This window comes from Tupaia chinensis, unplaced genomic scaffold (assembly GCF_000334495.1).
Source record: "Tupaia chinensis unplaced genomic scaffold, TupChi_1.0 Scaffold000119_1, whole genome shotgun sequence".
Taxonomy (NCBI): Eukaryota; Metazoa; Chordata; class Mammalia; order Scandentia; family Tupaiidae; genus Tupaia; species Tupaia belangeri.
The window spans coordinates 34,845-42,839 of record NW_006159585.1 but is presented as its reverse complement, the minus strand read 5'-3'; positions in this window follow the sequence as shown (position 1 = coordinate 42,839).

Below are 7,995 nucleotides of genomic sequence, written 5' to 3'. Positions count from 1 at the left end.
GTTAAATCTCCAACTGTTACCATTGAGCAATCTGTTCCCTCTTAAACATTTTAACTTTTATTTATTTATTTATTTATTTATTTATTTATTTATTTTTGAGAGAGAGATTTTTGCTATAGGGCGCTTGTGCTTGCCAGAGAGACAAAAAGCAAGAAATCATCCCCCAGGGGGGATAGCCATGCCGAAATCCCTTCTCCTCCATTCTCCTCTTAGAATCTTGGGCACGCACCCACATGCACCCGGCTTGAGTTTAAGCCCCTGGGTCCAGGACTAAAACCAAGTTTGACTACATGGGAGTCCAGCAATATAGCTATTACGCCATCTGCTGGTCCCCATTTTAACTTTTTTTTTCCCTCATTTTAAGGCTTGTTGTTAGGTGTGGTGTGTATACGTTGTTAGCATCAATACTATCTTTAGTAAGTTTTTACCACATAGAACATTTTATTGGATATTATTATAGACTTTTCAGCTCTCTTATGGTTACTATTTACATAGTACAACTTCTTCCATTCTCTTACTAGTATCTGTTTGTGTCTTAAATATAAAGTGTGTGTTTTTACTTTTTTTTCTTTTTGAGAGATTTTTGCTATAGGATATGTGTGCTTGCCACAGAGACAGGGAGAGACTGAATGACAGAAAGTGAGAAATCACCCCTCAAAGGGGATGGCCACACTGCAATCCCTTCTCCATTCTCTTTTTGAAATTTTGGGCACACACACACACACACACACACACACACACGTGCCTAGCATGCATTTAAGCCAGGACTTAAACCACAGTTGACTACGTGGTAGTCCAACCACTTAATCATTACTTCAACTGCTGGTCCCATAGCGTGCCTTTTTCAAATAGCATATATTTGAATCCTGCTTTTTTGTCAAATACAACAAACTCTATCTCTTTATCAAAATGTTTAAATCATATAATACTCAATATGTTTGATTATATAATAAATATGAATATGTATATTTTCATTATTATTTGTTCCTCTCTTCCTCTTTTAGTGCTTTTTTTAGTTTTCAGTAAATATAGTCTCTTATTCATCTGTGGATTTTTGTTTGGTTTTGTTATTTACTATAGAGTCCATACACTTGCTGGAGAGCCAGAGAGAAGGAAAGCTAGAAATTGCCCCCTCCCCTTGGGGGAGTGTCCACACCAAAATCTCTTCTCTTTCAGTCTCCTTTCCAGATTTTGGGTATGCATGCTTACCTGGTGGGTTTTCAAGCCAGGGCCAAAATTTCAACAGCGGTTAGTCAAGCCTACTTGACTAACTCCCTCCACCTCTAGGCTACATCTTAATAAAATTGATTGCTTTTATTCGTCCATGAAAGAAAAGTCAATATATTTTTTTTTTTGTAAACATGGTTTCCAGGCACTCAGAAAAGTGCCCTAACCCTTCCAGGTTTTGAATCATTCTTTGAATCATATTATCATTTTTTTCTAAACAATGAAACTTAATTCACTTCACCTGAGTCACTTCTAAATGGTTATATAAAACTTCTAATTAGGATCTATTGGCCTGTTTCAACTTGCTACCCATTGAAGGCCAAATCCCCCTGAGTACTATGAGATTGTCAACTGCTGTGTTTAATGACAGTCTTCAAACACTAGCTAAGGGCAGATTGGATCCCAGAGCTCTCAGACTTCATGAAGGGTGGAGGAGAAAGCATCAGTTGGTATAGAAATTACAATCCTAATCACTCACAAACTTTAAAATTATGTCCAAAAGCATTATAGTTTCAAATGCTAGCAGAGTTTCAATGCTCTTCTAAATGTTTTGATATCAATGATGATGATGATAAGAAAGAAAAATGAACACACGGTGATGATAAAGAAAAGATAAAAAGAACACACTCTTGTTTTTTCAGCAGTCTTCCACCCAAGTTTTTCCGCTGAATGATTTTTTCACAAAAGTATATTGAATATTTTCCTCTGAACATTATCTCCTAGGAAATCTAGTCTGAAAAAAAAGGAATGCCAATGTCAGTAAATTGACACACTATTTTACTACTTTTATGACCTTATTAAAATGAAAGAGTGGTCAGCAGGTGGTGTGGTGGTTAAGCACTAGACTCCCACATAGTGTAGCGTGGTTCAGGTCTAGATCAGTAGCTTGAAAATCACTCCAGGAACATGCATGCATATCCTAAATCCCAAGATTAGGGATGAGGAAAAGGGATTGTGGTGTGGCCATTCATCTGAAGGAGTTATTTCTCAATTTCCCTCTCTGTATCTTTCTGTCTCTCTCCAGTGTGTATGAACACCCTACAACAATAACAACAAAAAACAATAAATAAATGAGTGTCACTGTTTCTCCTATTCTATATTAGTATAATACTATATCTTATTGGATTACCCTATTACATTCTCACAACGTAGTAATTCTGCAACCCTAGATATATCCCCCCTCGCACACACACACTAAGTATTTCTTCAGATGATTCTCCAGTGAACCTGCTTAGTGTCCTCTAAAATCAACTCAATTCTGATGCTCTCTATTCTGATGCTATCTGCCTAGAGAAAGCATCAGATCCCTTGGGGTGAGAGCTCGGTCTCACAAGGCTGTCCATTACTTCAGGTTAATCACAAACAAAGCTATGGTCAGTGCATCTGATCCACCAGCTATAAATTAGAGTTCCCACAAGCTCTTCCTTGGGTTCAGTTGATTTTCTAGAGCAGCTCACAGATCTCAGGTTAACATTTTATTTACATTTACTCCATTTATTATAGAAGATATAAAAAAATACAGATGTACCAACAAATGCAAAAGATCCATAGGGTGTGGGATGAGAGAGGTCTCATTTTCCACAAACCTCCATGTATTCATCTGGAATCCCTCAAAACTCAGTTTTTTGGGCTTTTTAAGGAATCTTCATTATGTAGGCACAATTAAATCATTGGCCATTGCTTTATTAACTCAGCCTTCAGCACTTCTCTCCTTTCTGGAGAACAGGGGTGGGACAAAAAGTTCTAATCCTCTCATCAGTTCTCCGGGCAAATAGCCCTATCTTGAGGCTACCTAAGGATCCCAGCCACCAATCATCTCATTGACTTATAAAAGACACATTTATCGCTGCAGAAGATTTATGGAGCTTTATATTGAGGAATTAGGATAAAAGCAAAATATATATTTCATAACATCATGATTACATAGTGTATCTTCTCTCTCTTCCTCCTTCCTTCCCCCTCTGTTTGTTACCTATGAGAAAAACAACATCACTTTGGATATACAACAAATCACTTAGACATGCAATGTGCAATATACCTACTTAACAAATTCATTTAGGGTTTAGTGCTCTATACATCTGAACAAAGGGAGACTAGGTTAGTATTGACGATAACTATAGCAGCTACTTGAAAATTCCATTAGTTGATATTTTGTTTTTCGTGGAGATTGGGTGTATATTTTTCATTTTTCTTAATACCTTTTAAATTTTGACCACCTTCTATAACATTAGTCCATTAGTTAACTTTCTCCATGTTTGAAAATTTGGCTAAAAGAAAAGTTGATGCATTATGAAATGGTATATTTGAAATATACTTGAAACAAAATTCACATATAGAAAAATATGTGGTTTTTTTCCCCATCCCTGCTTTCTGCTCTTAAACTCAAAATTAGGGCAAAGACTTGAATCATCCTAACACAAATATATTTTTGAGGTAGACTGGATTGAGCTTACTAAATTATTTTGCATTTAAACTTGAGGATTCTATCAGCTATGGTGATGCATCTTTCACTTTGGGTTTTGGATCTCAGAAATGCCTTCAATTAAAATTATAAATAGAGAAGTAAGAGTACTCACATTTTGCTCCCTATGTTACATGGGTATACGGTTACATGAGAAAAAACTCATGACACTATAATTCCAGTAAGACACAACTCTTTATTAATTAAAATTGCAATAAAGTTCTTTCTATTCATTCCACCTTTATTTTATATGATGTTTCTATTATTTTGCTAATTCCAGACAAACCTCTAACTCATTTTTTCTTTAGGATTCTTAACTTTCATTATAATATTCCAACACCCTCCTAGACTAACATTCTTTCCATACCAGTCACTCTAAGTTCCTTCAACATGGGCTGTCATCTATTGCCCATCTGCGACATGATAACAATAACCATGTGCACATAAGAATGTAACTTTAGAACCCGAGTCAAAATTTTGGAATGTAAAGGTGGTTTTCTGTATGCTATATTATTTTAGTGCTAGATTATTTTATGAAAAGAGAAAAATGGAGGTTCAGATAGATCAAATGATTAGCAATTACATAATTTGCAAAAATCTGGACTATGACTAAGAATTTAGACTTATGTATCCAATTTCTAGTTAATTTTTTTTCTTAGAGTATAGTTTTCTTACTTCTAAGGAATCACTCTTCACCCTGTTGATATAGTTATAACGAGAGTGAAGATGACTTCAAGATGTCAAAAGACAAAAATAATTTATTTACTGTCACTGAATCTAGAAAAGGAGAGATATCTTGACATACCATATCTTGACATTATTTATATTGTAGACTAGAAATACAAATCAAATAATTGAGTAGAATGAGGACAGCAATCTCTAGTTAGTGGTCCCTGAAATAAAGTGTTTTAGGACAGAGATATACCAATTTATTTATATATTTATTTATTTATTTATTTTGGAGAGGTTTTTGCTATAGGGCGTGTGCACTCGCCAGACAGACAGAGAGAAAGACAGAGAGACAGAAAGCAAGAAATCACCCCCCAGGGGGGATGCCCACACCACAATCCCTTCTCCTCCATTCTCCTCTCAGGATCTTGGGCACGCACACACATGCGCCCAGCGTGACTTTAAGCCACTGGGTCTGGGACTCGAACCGTGGTCAACTACGTGGGAGTCCAGCAACATAACCATCACGCTAACTGCTGGTCCCAATGTACCAATTTAAAGATAGGGGAAATCTTTATGATAGAAAAGAAAATTATAAAACTTATTTCCATTACCTTTCTGTATAATATACATAATAGTAGATAGATAGATAGATAGATAGATAGATAGATAGATAGATAGATAGACAGACAGCTATAGCCCTACCTTGCTTTTAGGTCAACTGGGGATCTGCACCAGTGATTGACAATGTGGCTTCCAGCACTACATTTTAGTCACTACTTGTCTCCACCACCAAGGCTTTTTTTTTTTAACAAGGAATGTACTAATTATGAGAAGTCATTTGGCCATTTATAGTAAGGATTTCCAGAGGTTGATGGAATAACCTAATTATTTTGGCAAAAAATAAAAAAGAAGTGACTACAGTCCTGAAACATTCTGAGTAGAAGACCTTACAAACTCATTCCTCTCAAATGAGGTGATAACACATATAAAATCAGGTACATGCCACCATGACAACATGGCAAGCACCAAAAAGATTTGCCAGGTTTCTACAGTTAGGTGTGTATGTGTGTGTGAGAGAGAGAATTTGATTATATTTTCTAATTAACTTTTTTGTCCATACTATCTATGAGATTTGTATAACATTTATCTAACTCTCATAAATAAATATATACCAGGTATAGCATTTAAGAAAAAAATAAAATTTGTATAAGATTCTCATTCTGAACTCATTGTGCAGGCATCAGGAGAGGCAGAGGTTACACTGGCAATTTCATGTAGATACTCCCAAAGGAAAGAAACAAGCAGGCAGGGACCAGCCATTAGCGTAATGGCTTTGTTGCTGGGCTCACCAGTAGTTTTTTTTTTCCTCTACCAGGTGGCTTAAAACTCACACCAGGTGCGTGTGCATGCATGCCCAAGATCCCGAGAGGAGAACGGAGGAGAAGGGATTGCGGTGTGGCCATCCCCTCTGGGGGGTGATTTCTCACTTTCTGTCTCTCTGTCTCTGTCTGTCTGGCGAGTACATGTGCCCTATAGTGAAAACCTCTCCCCGCCCCCCCAAAAAAAGAAACAAGCCAGCATTCAGATAACTTGGCCACTCGTGTTCTTTTCCTGCCCTCATTTTTGGCTTCAATGAAAGTGAAAAATGGCTTTTTTATTTCAGAGAAAGTATTGCCTGCTATTGAAGAACAATCAATATATAGAACTTGGAGAAGGGTTTGTTGTTCCTCACATGAATGAACTAAAATCTACTTTTAGAATCATTTTCCCTATGATACTGTTTCTGATTTCAATGGCCTAAATATAAAGCCTTTCTTTGGAATATGACTCATTTGGAGCCAATGTTCTAAAGACATATGAATACGAATGGCATTGAATAATTTAATGGGGATGTGCAAAGCAAATAGAGCAGTTCAAGTCCTTGCCAGTCGAGTAGAGGAAAACTGAACACAAGAAGCTTAATCTGCACAAGTAAACTGTCCTGCTCAAACACGTACAGAAAGAAGCAGACGATTAGCCAGCGGCCGCTTTTTATATATAGCAAACAAACCCAATTACATGGAGAGGAATATTCAAGCACGGCATAAAAAGTTATCAGAGGGCCTGCAGAGATTCCCCCTGGAGCTTCCAAGCACAGATTCAGTAGCCAGTAATTTCTACTTTCTTAGATAATGTGCAAGGACCATGGTGCTGATTAGCCCTTAAATCACACTCTCACAGGAAAAGTAAAGCCTTTAATTTCATTAACGGGCAGAAATGTGTCCCTGCTTTCTTCTCTTTCACCTTCAACATTTCCCTGACAGCTTCGAGACACTGTGTGAAAAAGCATGACTGTGTGTCTGTATGTCTGTCAGTGTAAAAAACGAGATTGAAATTTTGCTTCTCTGAGATCTATAGTAAGACTCTTAAATTAGTAAGAAAAGTTTTCCTGTTAGAGACCATCTGAAGTCAGTATTTCAATCTGAGTGATGTAAAGAACTGTATTATGTTTCTATTATCATCCATAGCTGATCTCTCAAAACCTACTGATAGCTAAGTTCTCTGCTGTCTGAATGGCAAAATGACAGTGACAGAGAGGAAAAATGATGTGAGTTGTTGACGTGTCAGTCTTTATTAAATTGACTGGGGGCCTCTTGAAAGAAAGTGTGTGCTTTGGTTAGGCTTTTGCTTTGAATTCATGTTTTTCTTTGAGTTTATCCACCCATTTTTTTTTTTTTAATGAGAGAGGTAGAGACAAAGACAGAGATGAAGAAACAGACACCTTCAACAAGGGCCCCATGTCATAGTCCATCCCCAGTCTCAGTTAGCCTGGATCATGGGCATACTCAGTGAGGTCCTGAGGCATGAACACAAGGCACTCTCTTGTGTGTCTATGTGTATCATTACTGTACCACAACCTGGCCCCTCATATTCTGGTCCCTAATAATCATGATGTTTGGTGCCAACTAGATACTTGGTACAGCTGTATTTTTAGTACTCACAATTCAAAGACAAAAGAAGTGCTCAAACATAAAAGTAGAAGAATACATCAAAATAAAAAAAATTATTTTTCCTACTGAAACTAAAAAATTGTTAATATTACAATTATGGATGCAATCAAAGATGAAGAGAAAAAATAGAGAAATAATTATGGCAAGTGAGACAAAAATTTACTCATCTTAATATGTGATGAGTCCATGTAACTTATAACATCTTGGTGACATGAACAAATAATCATCAGGGGAAATAAAAATAAATACAGAAATCATTTAATCTCACCATCAATAAAGTACCATTTTCATTTTTCAAGTTAGAATTACTATCAATTGATATATATCAAGTTGACACACCATCAACTTACATACCAAAACTAGCATATGAACAAACATAAGGGAAAAGGTGTGACATTTATGTACAATTAACAGAAATAACTATGGGCATCGGATATGATATATAACCACTTAGCAATGCCAACTGTGATCTATAAATAGAATAGCTCTTTTGGTTTCCTCAGTTCTTAGTATATTAACAGACATGTTCATTTTCTGGACATAAGGATAAAAGCCTTTTTCTTGAACAGAGAATGATATTCCTTCTTTTTCTGATTCCTCTATTTTTCTTATTTAAGTATATGTAAGAATGTATATGTGTGAATG